Source organism: Anomaloglossus baeobatrachus, unplaced genomic scaffold, assembly GCF_048569485.1.
Source record: "Anomaloglossus baeobatrachus isolate aAnoBae1 unplaced genomic scaffold, aAnoBae1.hap1 Scaffold_39, whole genome shotgun sequence".
Lineage (NCBI taxonomy): Eukaryota > Metazoa > Chordata > Amphibia > Anura > Aromobatidae > Anomaloglossus > Anomaloglossus baeobatrachus.
The window spans coordinates 790937-802795 of NW_027443239.1; positions in this window are offsets into that span (position 1 = coordinate 790937).

Sequence of the window (11859 nt, forward strand, 5' to 3'; positions counted from 1 at the left end):
CGGTGCCACACAAAAGGTTGGTACATAAAATGAGAATAATGGGGATAGGGGAAAATATGTGTAACTGGGTTAAAAACTGGCTAAGTGATAGGAAACAAAGGGTGGTTATTAATGGTACGTACTCGGACTGGGTCTCAGTTCATAGTGGGGTACCACAGGGGTCAGTATTGGGCCCACTTCTTTTCAACATATTTATAAATGACCTTGTTGGGGGCATGCGGAGTAGAATTTCAATATTTGCAGATGATACTAAACTCTGCAGGGTAATCAATACAGAGGAGGATAATTTTATATTACAGGGAGATTTATGTAAATTGGAGGATTGGGCTGAGAAGTGGCAATTGAAGTTTAATGTAGATAAATGTAAGGTCATGCACTTGGGTAGAGGAAATAACATTTATGATTATGTACTTAATCGTAGAACACTGGGTAAAACAGACACAGAAAAAGACTTGGGTGTATTGGTGGATGGTAAACTTCACTTTAGTGGACAGTGTCAGGCAGCTTCTGCCAGGGCTAATAAAATAATGGGATGTATTAAAAGAGGTATAAGTGTTCATGAAAAAAATATAGTTCTACCTCTGTACAAGTCACTAGTGCGACCACACTTAGAATACTGTGTACAATTCTGGTCACCGATATATAAGAAGGACATAGCTGAACTGGAGAGGGTGCAGAGAAGAGCCACCAAGATTATTAGAGGAATGGGTGGGCTGCAATACCAAGACAGGTTATTAAACTTGGGGTTATTTAGTTTGGAAAAACGAAGGCTTAGGGGGGATCTAATCACAATGTATAAATATATGAGGGGACAGTACAGAGACCTTTCCAAAGATCTTTTTACACCAAGGCCTGCGACTGGAACACGGGGGCATCCACTACGTCTTGAGGAAAGAAGGTTTAATCATAATCACAGACGAGGATTCTTTACTGTACGAGCAGTGAGACTATGGAACTCTCTGCCACATGATGTTGTAATGAGTGATTCACTACTAACATTTAAGCAGAGCCTGGACGCCTTTCTTGAAAAATGTAATATTACCAGTTATGTATATTAGATTTTATGACAGGGTATTGATCCAGGGAACTAGTCTGATTGCCGGATGTAGAGTCAGGAAGGAAATTTTTTCCCCATTGGAACTTGTTTGCCACATTGGGGGTTTTTTTGCCTTCCTCTGGATCAACATGTTAGGCTACAGGTTGAACTAGATGGACTTAGAGTCTCCCTTCAACCTTAAAAACTATGATACTATGATACTATGAATGTGAGCAGGACTCTTAGGACTCTTAGAAGAGTCAATGCTCTGGTACCATGGGGGGCGCTTGGCCCCCTCTCTTCGTCACTGAGGATGATTTCATTTTTCAGGGATTAGAGAGGGTGGTCCTTGTGGTGGACTGCAGGTATGGAGAGCTGTTGTCATTGTATTAGATAGATAAGAATGATTATATGTATTGTAGAAATGTCTCCTACCATGTTCCCTAATTTTTTATTATGTCCACATCCTGGTCCCCATCTTGGACATCATAACAAACGTGCACTTTTTTGTTTAATTTACACATTGGACCATAGGAAAAATGACACTACAGCTACAGAGGTGACCGTCTGATAGCCCAGCTCGACTATCCATCTCTACTGAAGACCCTTTCAGCTTTTTGAGAGTTGGGTGGAGGACATCATCTCTGAAAATAGGGTCCCACAGCTGCACCCCATCAGTGTGAGCAGGACTCTTAGGACTCTTAGAAGAGTTAATGCTCTGAGACCATGGGGGCGCTTAGCCCCCTCTCTTCGTCACTGAGGATGATTTCATTTTTCAGGGATTAGAGAGGGTGGTCCTTGTGGTGGACTGCAGGTATGGAGAGCTGTTGTCATCGTATTAGATAGATAAGAATGATTATATGTATTGTAGAAATGTCTCCTATCATGTTCCCTAATTTTTTATTATGTCCACATCCTGGTCCCCATCTTGGACATCATAACAAACGTGCACTTTTTTGTTTAATTTACACATTGGACCATAGGAAAAATGACACTACAGCTACAGAGGTGACCGTCTGATAGCCCAGCTCGACTATCCATCTCTACTGAAGACCCTTTCAGCTTTTTGAGAGTTGGGTGGAGGACATCATCTCTGAAAATAGGGTCCCACAGCTGCACCCCATCAGTGTGAGCAGGACTCTTAGGACTCTTAGAAAAGTCAATGCTCTGAGACCATTGGGGGCACTTAGCCCCCTCTCTTCGTCACTGAGGATGATTTCATTTTTCAGGGATTAGAGAGGGTGGTCCTTGTGGTGGACTGCAGGTATGGAGAGCTGTTGTCATCGTATTAAATAGATAAGAATGATTATATGTATTGTAGAAATGTCTCCTATCATGTTCCCTAATTTTTTATTATGTCCACATCCTGGTCCCCATCTTGGACATCATAACAAACGTGCACTTTTTTGTTTAATTTACACATTGGACCATAGGAAAAATGACACTACAGCTACAGAGGTGACCGTCTGATAGCCCAGCTCGACTATCCATCTCTACTGAAGAACCTTTCAGCTTTTTGAGAGTTGGGTGGAGGACATCATCTCTGAAAATAGGGTCCCACAGCTGCACCCCATCAGTGTGAGCAGGACTCTTAGGACTCTTAGAAGAGTCAATGCTCTGAGACCATGGGGGCGCTTAGCCCCCTCATTTCGTCACTGAGGATGATTTCATTTTTCAGGGATTAGAGAGGGTGGTCCTTGTAGTGGACTGCAGGTATGGAGAGCTGTTGTCATCGTATTAAATAGATAAGAATGATTATATGTATTGTAGAAATGTCTCCTATCATGTTCCCTAATTTTTTATTATGTCCACATACTGGTCCCCATCTTGGACATCATAACAAACGTGCACTTTTTTGTTTAATTTACACATTGGACCATAGGAAAAAGGACACTACAGCTACAGAGGTGACCGTCTGATAGCCCAGCTCGACTATCCATCTCTACTGAAGACCCTTTCAGCTTTTTGAGAGTTGGGTGGAGAACATCATCTCTGAAAATAGGGTCCCACAGCTGCACCCCATCAGTGTGAGCAGGACTCTTAGGACTCTTAGAAGAGTCAATGCTCTGAGACCATGGGGGGCGCTTAGCCCCCTCTCCTCGTCACTGAGGATGATTTCACTTTTCAGGGAATAGAGAGGGTGGTCCTTGTGGTGGACTGCAGGTATGGAGAGCTGTTGTCATCGTATTAGATAGATAAGAATGATTATATGTATTGTAGAAATGTCTCCTATCATGTTCCCTAATTTCTTATTATGTCCACATCCTGGTCCCCATCTTGGACATCATAACAAACGTGCACTTTTTTGTTTAATTTACACATTGGACCATAGGAAAAATGACACTACAGCAACAGAGGTGACCGTCTGATAGCCCAGCTCGACTATCCATCTCTACTGAAGACCCTTTCAGCTTTTTGAGAGTTGGGTGGAGGACATCATCTCTGAAAATAGGGTCCCACAGCTTCACCCCATCAATGTGAGCAGGACTCTTAGGACTCTTAGAAGAGTCAATGCTCTGGTACCATGGGGGGCGCTTGGCCCCCTCTCTTCGTCACTGAGGATGATTTCATTTTTCAGGGATTAGAGAGGGTGGTCCTTGTGGTGGACTGCAGGTATGGAGAGCTGTTGTCATTGTATTAGATAGATAAGAATGATTATATGTATTGTAGAAATGTCTCCTACCATGTTCCCTAATTTTTTATTATGTCCACATCCTGGTCCCCATCTTGGACATCATAACAAACGTGCACTTTTTTGTTTAATTTACACATTGGACCATAGGAAAAATGACACTACAGCTACAGAGGTGACCGTCTGATAGCCCAGCTCGACTATCCATCTCTACTGAAGACCCTTTCAGCTTTTTGAGAGTTGGGTGGAGGACATCATCTCTGAAAATAGGGTCCCACAGCTGCACCCCATCAGTGTGAGCAGGACTCTTAGGACTCTTAGAAGAGTTAATGCTCTGAGACCATGGGGGCGCTTAGCCCCCTCTCTTCGTCACTGAGGATGATTTCATTTTTCAGGGATTAGAGAGGGTGGTCCTTGTGGTGGACTGCAGGTATGGAGAGCTGTTGTCATCGTATTAGATAGATAAGAATGATTATATGTATTGTAGAAATGTCTCCTATCATGTTCCCTAATTTTTTATTATGTCCACATCCTGGTCCCCATCTTGGACATCATAACAAACGTGCACTTTTTTGTTTAATTTACACATTGGACCATAGGAAAAATGACACTACAGCTACAGAGGTGACCGTCTGATAGCCCAGCTCGACTATCCATCTCTACTGAAGACCCTTTCAGCTTTTTGAGAGTTGGGTGGAGGACATCATCTCTGAAAATAGGGTCCCACAGCTGCACCCCATCAGTGTGAGCAGGACTCTTAGGACTCTTAGAAAAGTCAATGCTCTGAGACCATTGGGGGCACTTAGCCCCCTCTCTTCGTCACTGAGGATGATTTCATTTTTCAGGGATTAGAGAGGGTGGTCCTTGTGGTGGACTGCAGGTATGGAGAGCTGTTGTCATCGTATTAAATAGATAAGAATGATTATATGTATTGTAGAAATGTCTCCTATCATGTTCCCTAATTTTTTATTATGTCCACATCCTGGTCCCCATCTTGGACATCATAACAAACGTGCACTTTTTTGTTTAATTTACACATTGGACCATAGGAAAAATGACACTACAGCTACAGAGGTGACCGTCTGATAGCCCAGCTCGACTATCCATCTCTACTGAAGACCCTTTCAGCTTTTTGAGAGTTGGGTGGAGGACATCATCTCTGAAAATAGGGTCCCACAGCTGCACCCCATCAGTGTGAGCAGGACTCTTAGGACTCTTAGAAGAGTCAATGCTCTGAGATCATTGGGGGCACTTAGCCCCCTCTCTTCATCACTGAGGATGATTTCATTTTTCAGGGATTAGAGAGGGTGGTCCTTGTGGTGGACTGCAGATATGGAGAGCTGTTATCATCGTATTAGATAGATAAGAATGATTACATGTATTGTAGAAATGTCTCCTATCATGTTCCCTAATTTTTTATTATGTCCACATCCTGGTCCCCATCTTGGACATCATAACAAACGTGCACTTTTTTGTTTAATTTACACATTGGACCATAGGAAAAATGACACTACAGCTACAGAGGTGACCGTCTGATAGCCCAGCTCGACTATCCATCTCTACTGAAGAACCTTTCAGCTTTTTGAGAGTTGGGTGGAGGACATCATCTCTGAAAATAGGGTCCCACAGCTGCACCCCATCAGTGTGAGCAGGACTCTTAGGACTCTTAGAAGAGTCAATGCTCTGAGACCATGGGGGCGCTTAGCCCCCTCATTTCGTCACTGAGGATGATTTCATTTTTCAGGGATTAGAGAGGGTGGTCCTTGTAGTGGACTGCAGGTATGGAGAGCTGTTGTCATCGTATTAAATAGATAAGAATGATTATATGTATTGTAGAAATGTCTCCTATCATGTTCCCTAATTTTTTATTATGTCCACATACTGGTCCCCATCTTGGACATCATAACAAACGTGCACTTTTTTGTTTAATTTACACATTGGACCATAGGAAAAAGGACACTACAGCTACAGAGGTGACCGTCTGATAGCCCAGCTCGACTATCCATCTCTACTGAAGACCCTTTCAGCTTTTTGAGAGTTGGGTGGAGAACATCATCTCTGAAAATAGGGTCCCACAGCTGCACCCCATCAGTGTGAGCAGGACTCTTAGGACTCTTAGAAGAGTCAATGCTCTGAGACCATGGGGGGCGCTTAGCCCCCTCTCCTCGTCACTGAGGATGATTTCACTTTTCAGGGAATAGAGAGGGTGGTCCTTGTGGTGGACTGCAGGTATGGAGAGCTGTTGTCATCGTATTAGATAGATAAGAATGATTATATGTATTGTAGAAATGTCTCCTATCATGTTCCCTATTTTTTTATTATGTCCACATCCTGGTCCCCATCTTGGAAATCATAACAAACGTGCACTTTTTTGTTTAATTTACAAATTGGACCATAGGAAAAATGACACTACAGCTACAGAGGTGACCGTCTGATAGCCCAGCTCGACTATCCATCTCTACTGAAGACCCTTTCAGCTTTTTGAGAGTTGGGTGGAGGACATCATCTCTGAAAATAGGGTCCCACAGCTGCACCCCATCAGTGTGAGCAGGAATCTTAGGACTCTTAGAAGAGTCAATGCTCTGAGACCATGGGGGGCGCTTAGCCCCCTCTCTTCGTCACTGAGGATGATTTCATTTTTCAGGGATTAGAGAGAGTGGTCCTTGTGGTGGACTGCAGGTATGGAGAGCTGTTGTGATCGTATTAGATAGATAAGAATGATTATATGTATTGTAGAAATGTCTCCTATCATGTTCCCTAATTTTTTATTATGTCCACATCCTGGTCCCCATCTTGAACATCATAACAAACGTGCACTTTTTTGTTTAATTTACACATTGGACCATAGGAAAAATGACACTACAGCTACAGAGGTGACCGTCTGATAGCCCAGCTCGACTATCCATCTCTACTGAAGACCCTTTCAGCTTTTTGAGAGTTGGGTGGAGGACATCATCTCTGAAAATAGGGTCCCACAGCTGCACCCCATCAGTGTGAGCAGGACTCTTAGGACTCTTAGAAGAGTCAATGCTCTGAGACCATGGGGGGCGCTTAGCCCCCTCTCCTCGTCACTGAGGATGATTTCACTTTTCAGGGAATAGAGAGGGTGGTCCTTGTGGTGGACTGCAGGTATGGAGAGCTGTTGTCATCGTATTAGATAGATAAGAATGATTATATGTATTGTAGAAATGTCTCCTATCATGTTCCCTATTTTTTTATTATGTCCACATCCTGGTCCCCATCTTGGAAATCATAACAAACGTGCACTTTTTTGTTTAATTTACAAATTGGACCATAGGAAAAATGACACTACAGCTACAGAGGTGACCGTCTGATAGCCCAGCTCGACTATCCATCTCTACCGAAGACCCTTTCAGCTTTTTGAGAGTTGGGTGGAGGACATCATCTCTGAAAATAGGGTCCCACAGCTGCACCCCATCAGTGTGAGCAGGAATCTTAGGACTCTTAGAAGAGTCAATGCTCTGAGACCATGGGGGGCGCTTAGCCCCCTCTCTTCGTCACTGAGGATGATTTCATTTTTCAGGGATTAGAGAGAGTGGTCCTTGTGGTGGACTGCAGGTATGGAGAGCTGTTGTGATCGTATTAGATAGATAAGAATGATTATATGTATTGTAGAAATGTCTCCTATCATGTTCCCTAATTTTTTATTATGTCCACATCCTGGTCCCCATCTTGAACATCATAACAAACGTGCACTTTTTTGTTTAATTTACACATTGGACCATAGGAAAAATGACACTACAGCTACAGAGGTGACCGTCTGATAGCCCAGCTCGACTATCCATCTCTACTGAAGACCCTTTCAGCTTTTTGAGAGTTGGGTGGAGGACATCATCTCTGAAAATAGGGTCCCACAGCTGCACCCCATCAGTGTGAGCAGGACTCTTAGGACTCTTAGAAGAGTCAATGCTCTGAGACCATGGGGGGCGCTTGGCCCCCTCTCTTCGTCACTGAGGATGATTTCATTTTTCAGGGATTAGAGAGGGTGGTCCTTGTGGTGGACTGCAGGTATGGAGAGCTGTTGTCATTGTATTAGATAGATAAGAATGATTATATGTATTGTAGAAATGTCTCCTACCATGTTCCCTAATTTTTTATTATGTCCACATCCTGGTCCCCATCTTGGACATCATAACAAACGTGCACTTTTTTGTTTAATTTACACATTGGACCATAGGAAAAATGACACTACAGCTACAGAGGTGACCGTCTGATAGCCCAGCTCGACTATCCATCTCTACTGAAGACCCTTTCAGCTTTTTGAGAGTTGGGTGGAGGACATCATCTCTGAAAATAGGGTCCCACAGCTGCACCCCATCAGTGTGAGCAGGACTCTTAGGACTCTTAGAAGAGTTAATGCTCTGAGACCATGGGGGCGCTTAGCCCCCTCTCTTCGTCACTGAGGATGATTTCATTTTTCAGGGATTAGAGAGGGTGGTCCTTGTGGTGGACTGCAGGTATGGAGAGCTGTTGTCATCGTATTAGATAGATAAGAATGATTATATGTATTGTAGAAATGTCTCCTATCATGTTCCCTAATTTTTTATTATGTCCACATCCTGGTCCCCATCTTGGACATCATAACAAACGTGCACTTTTTTGTTTAATTTACACATTGGACCATAGGAAAAATGACACTACAGCTACAGAGGTGACCGTCTGATAGCCCAGCTCGACTATCCATCTCTACTGAAGACCCTTTCAGCTTTTTGAGAGTTGGGTGGAGGACATCATCTCTGAAAATAGGGTCCCACAGCTGCACCCCATCAGTGTGAGCAGGACTCTTAGGACTCTTAGAAAAGTCAATGCTCTGAGACCATTGGGGGCACTTAGCCCCCTCTCTTCGTCACTGAGGATGATTTCATTTTTCAGGGATTAGAGAGGGTGGTCCTTGTGGTGGACTGCAGGTATGGAGAGCTGTTGTCATCGTATTAAATAGATAAGAATGATTATATGTATTGTAGAAATGTCTCCTATCATGTTCCCTAATTTTTTATTATGTCCACATCCTGGTCCCCATCTTGGACATCATAACAAACGTGCACTTTTTTGTTTAATTTACACATTGGACCATAGGAAAAATGACACTACAGCTACAGAGGTGACCGTCTGATAGCCCAGCTCGACTATCCATCTCTACTGAAGACCCTTTCAGCTTTTTGAGAGTTGGGTGGAGGACATCATCTCTGAAAATAGGGTCCCACAGCTGCACCCCATCAGTGTGAGCAGGACTCTTAGGACTCTTAGAAGAGTCAATGCTCTGAGATCATTGGGGGCACTTAGCCCCCTCTCTTCATCACTGAGGATGATTTCATTTTTCAGGGATTAGAGAGGGTGGTCCTTGTGGTGGACTGCAGATATGGAGAGCTGTTATCATCGTATTAGATAGATAAGAATGATTACATGTATTGTAGAAATGTCTCCTATCATGTTCCCTAATTTTTTATTATGTCCACATCCTGGTCCCCATCTTGGACATCATAACAAACGTGCACTTTTTTGTTTAATTTACACATTGGACCATAGGAAAAATGACACTACAGCTACAGAGGTGACCGTCTGATAGCCCAGCTCGACTATCCATCTCTACTGAAGAACCTTTCAGCTTTTTGAGAGTTGGGTGGAGGACATCATCTCTGAAAATAGGGTCCCACAGCTGCACCCCATCAGTGTGAGCAGGACTCTTAGGACTCTTAGAAGAGTCAATGCTCTGAGACCATGGGGGCGCTTAGCCCCCTCATTTCGTCACTGAGGATGATTTCATTTTTCAGGGATTAGAGAGGGTGGTCCTTGTAGTGGACTGCAGGTATGGAGAGCTGTTGTCATCGTATTAAATAGATAAGAATGATTATATGTATTGTAGAAATGTCTCCTATCATGTTCCCTAATTTTTTATTATGTCCACATACTGGTCCCCATCTTGGACATCATAACAAACGTGCACTTTTTTGTTTAATTTACACATTGGACCATAGGAAAAAGGACACTACAGCTACAGAGGTGACCGTCTGATAGCCCAGCTCGACTATCCATCTCTACTGAAGACCCTTTCAGCTTTTTGAGAGTTGGGTGGAGAACATCATCTCTGAAAATAGGGTCCCACAGCTGCACCCCATCAGTGTGAGCAGGACTCTTAGGACTCTTAGAAGAGTCAATGCTCTGAGACCATGGGGGGCGCTTAGCCCCCTCTCCTCGTCACTGAGGATGATTTCACTTTTCAGGGAATAGAGAGGGTGGTCCTTGTGGTGGACTGCAGGTATGGAGAGCTGTTGTCATCGTATTAGATAGATAAGAATGATTATATGTATTGTAGAAATGTCTCCTATCATGTTCCCTATTTTTTTATTATGTCCACATCCTGGTCCCCATCTTGGAAATCATAACAAACGTGCACTTTTTTGTTTAATTTACAAATTGGACCATAGGAAAAATGACACTACAGCTACAGAGGTGACCGTCTGATAGCCCAGCTCGACTATCCATCTCTACTGAAGACCCTTTCAGCTTTTTGAGAGTTGGGTGGAGGACATCATCTCTGAAAATAGGGTCCCACAGCTGCACCCCATCAGTGTGAGCAGGAATCTTAGGACTCTTAGAAGAGTCAATGCTCTGAGACCATGGGGGGCGCTTAGCCCCCTCTCTTCGTCACTGAGGATGATTTCATTTTTCAGGGATTAGAGAGAGTGGTCCTTGTGGTGGACTGCAGGTATGGAGAGCTGTTGTGATCGTATTAGATAGATAAGAATGATTATATGTATTGTAGAAATGTCTCCTATCATGTTCCCTAATTTTTTATTATGTCCACATCCTGGTCCCCATCTTGAACATCATAACAAACGTGCACTTTTTTGTTTAATTTACACATTGGACCATAGGAAAAATGACACTACAGCTACAGAGGTGACCGTCTGATAGCCCAGCTCGACTATCCATCTCTACTGAAGACCCTTTCAGCTTTTTGAGAGTTGGGTGGAGGACATCATCTCTGAAAATAGGGTCCCACAGCTGCACCCCATCAGTGTGAGCAGGACTCTTAGGACTCTTAGAAGAGTCAATGCTCTGAGACCATGGGGGGCGCTTAGCCCCCTCTCCTCGTCACTGAGGATGATTTCACTTTTCAGGGAATAGAGAGGGTGGTCCTTGTGGTGGACTGCAGGTATGGAGAGCTGTTGTCATCGTATTAGATAGATAAGAATGATTATATGTATTGTAGAAATGTCTCCTATCATGTTCCCTATTTTTTTATTATGTCCACATCCTGGTCCCCATCTTGGAAATCATAACAAACGTGCACTTTTTTGTTTAATTTACAAATTGGACCATAGGAAAAATGACACTACAGCTACAGAGGTGACCGTCTGATAGCCCAGCTCGACTATCCATCTCTACCGAAGACCCTTTCAGCTTTTTGAGAGTTGGGTGGAGGACATCATCTCTGAAAATAGGGTCCCACAGCTGCACCCCATCAGTGTGAGCAGGAATCTTAGGACTCTTAGAAGAGTCAATGCTCTGAGACCATGGGGGGCGCTTAGCCCCCTCTCTTCGTCACTGAGGATGATTTCATTTTTCAGGGATTAGAGAGAGTGGTCCTTGTGGTGGACTGCAGGTATGGAGAGCTGTTGTGATCGTATTAGATAGATAAGAATGATTATATGTATTGTAGAAATGTCTCCTATCATGTTCCCTAATTTTTTATTATGTCCACATCCTGGTCCCCATCTTGAACATCATAACAAACGTGCACTTTTTTGTTTAATTTACACATTGGACCATAGGAAAAATGACACTACAGCTACAGAGGTGACCGTCTGATAGCCCAGCTCGACTATCCATCTCTACTGAAGACCCTTTCAGCTTTTTGAGAGTTGGGTGGAGGACATCATCTCTGAAAATAGGGTCCCACAGCTGCACCCCATCAGTGTGAGCAGGACTCTTAGGACTCTTAGAAGAGTCAATGCTCTGAGACCATGGGGGGCGCTTAGCCCCCTCTCTTCGTCACTGAGGATGATTTCACTTTTCAGGGAATAGAGAGGGTGGTCCTTGTGGTGGACTGCAGGTATGGAGAGCTGTTGTCATCGTATTAGATAGATAAGAATGATTATATGTATTGTAGAAATGTCTCCTATCATGTTCCCTATTTTTTTATTATGTCCACATCCTGGTCCCCATC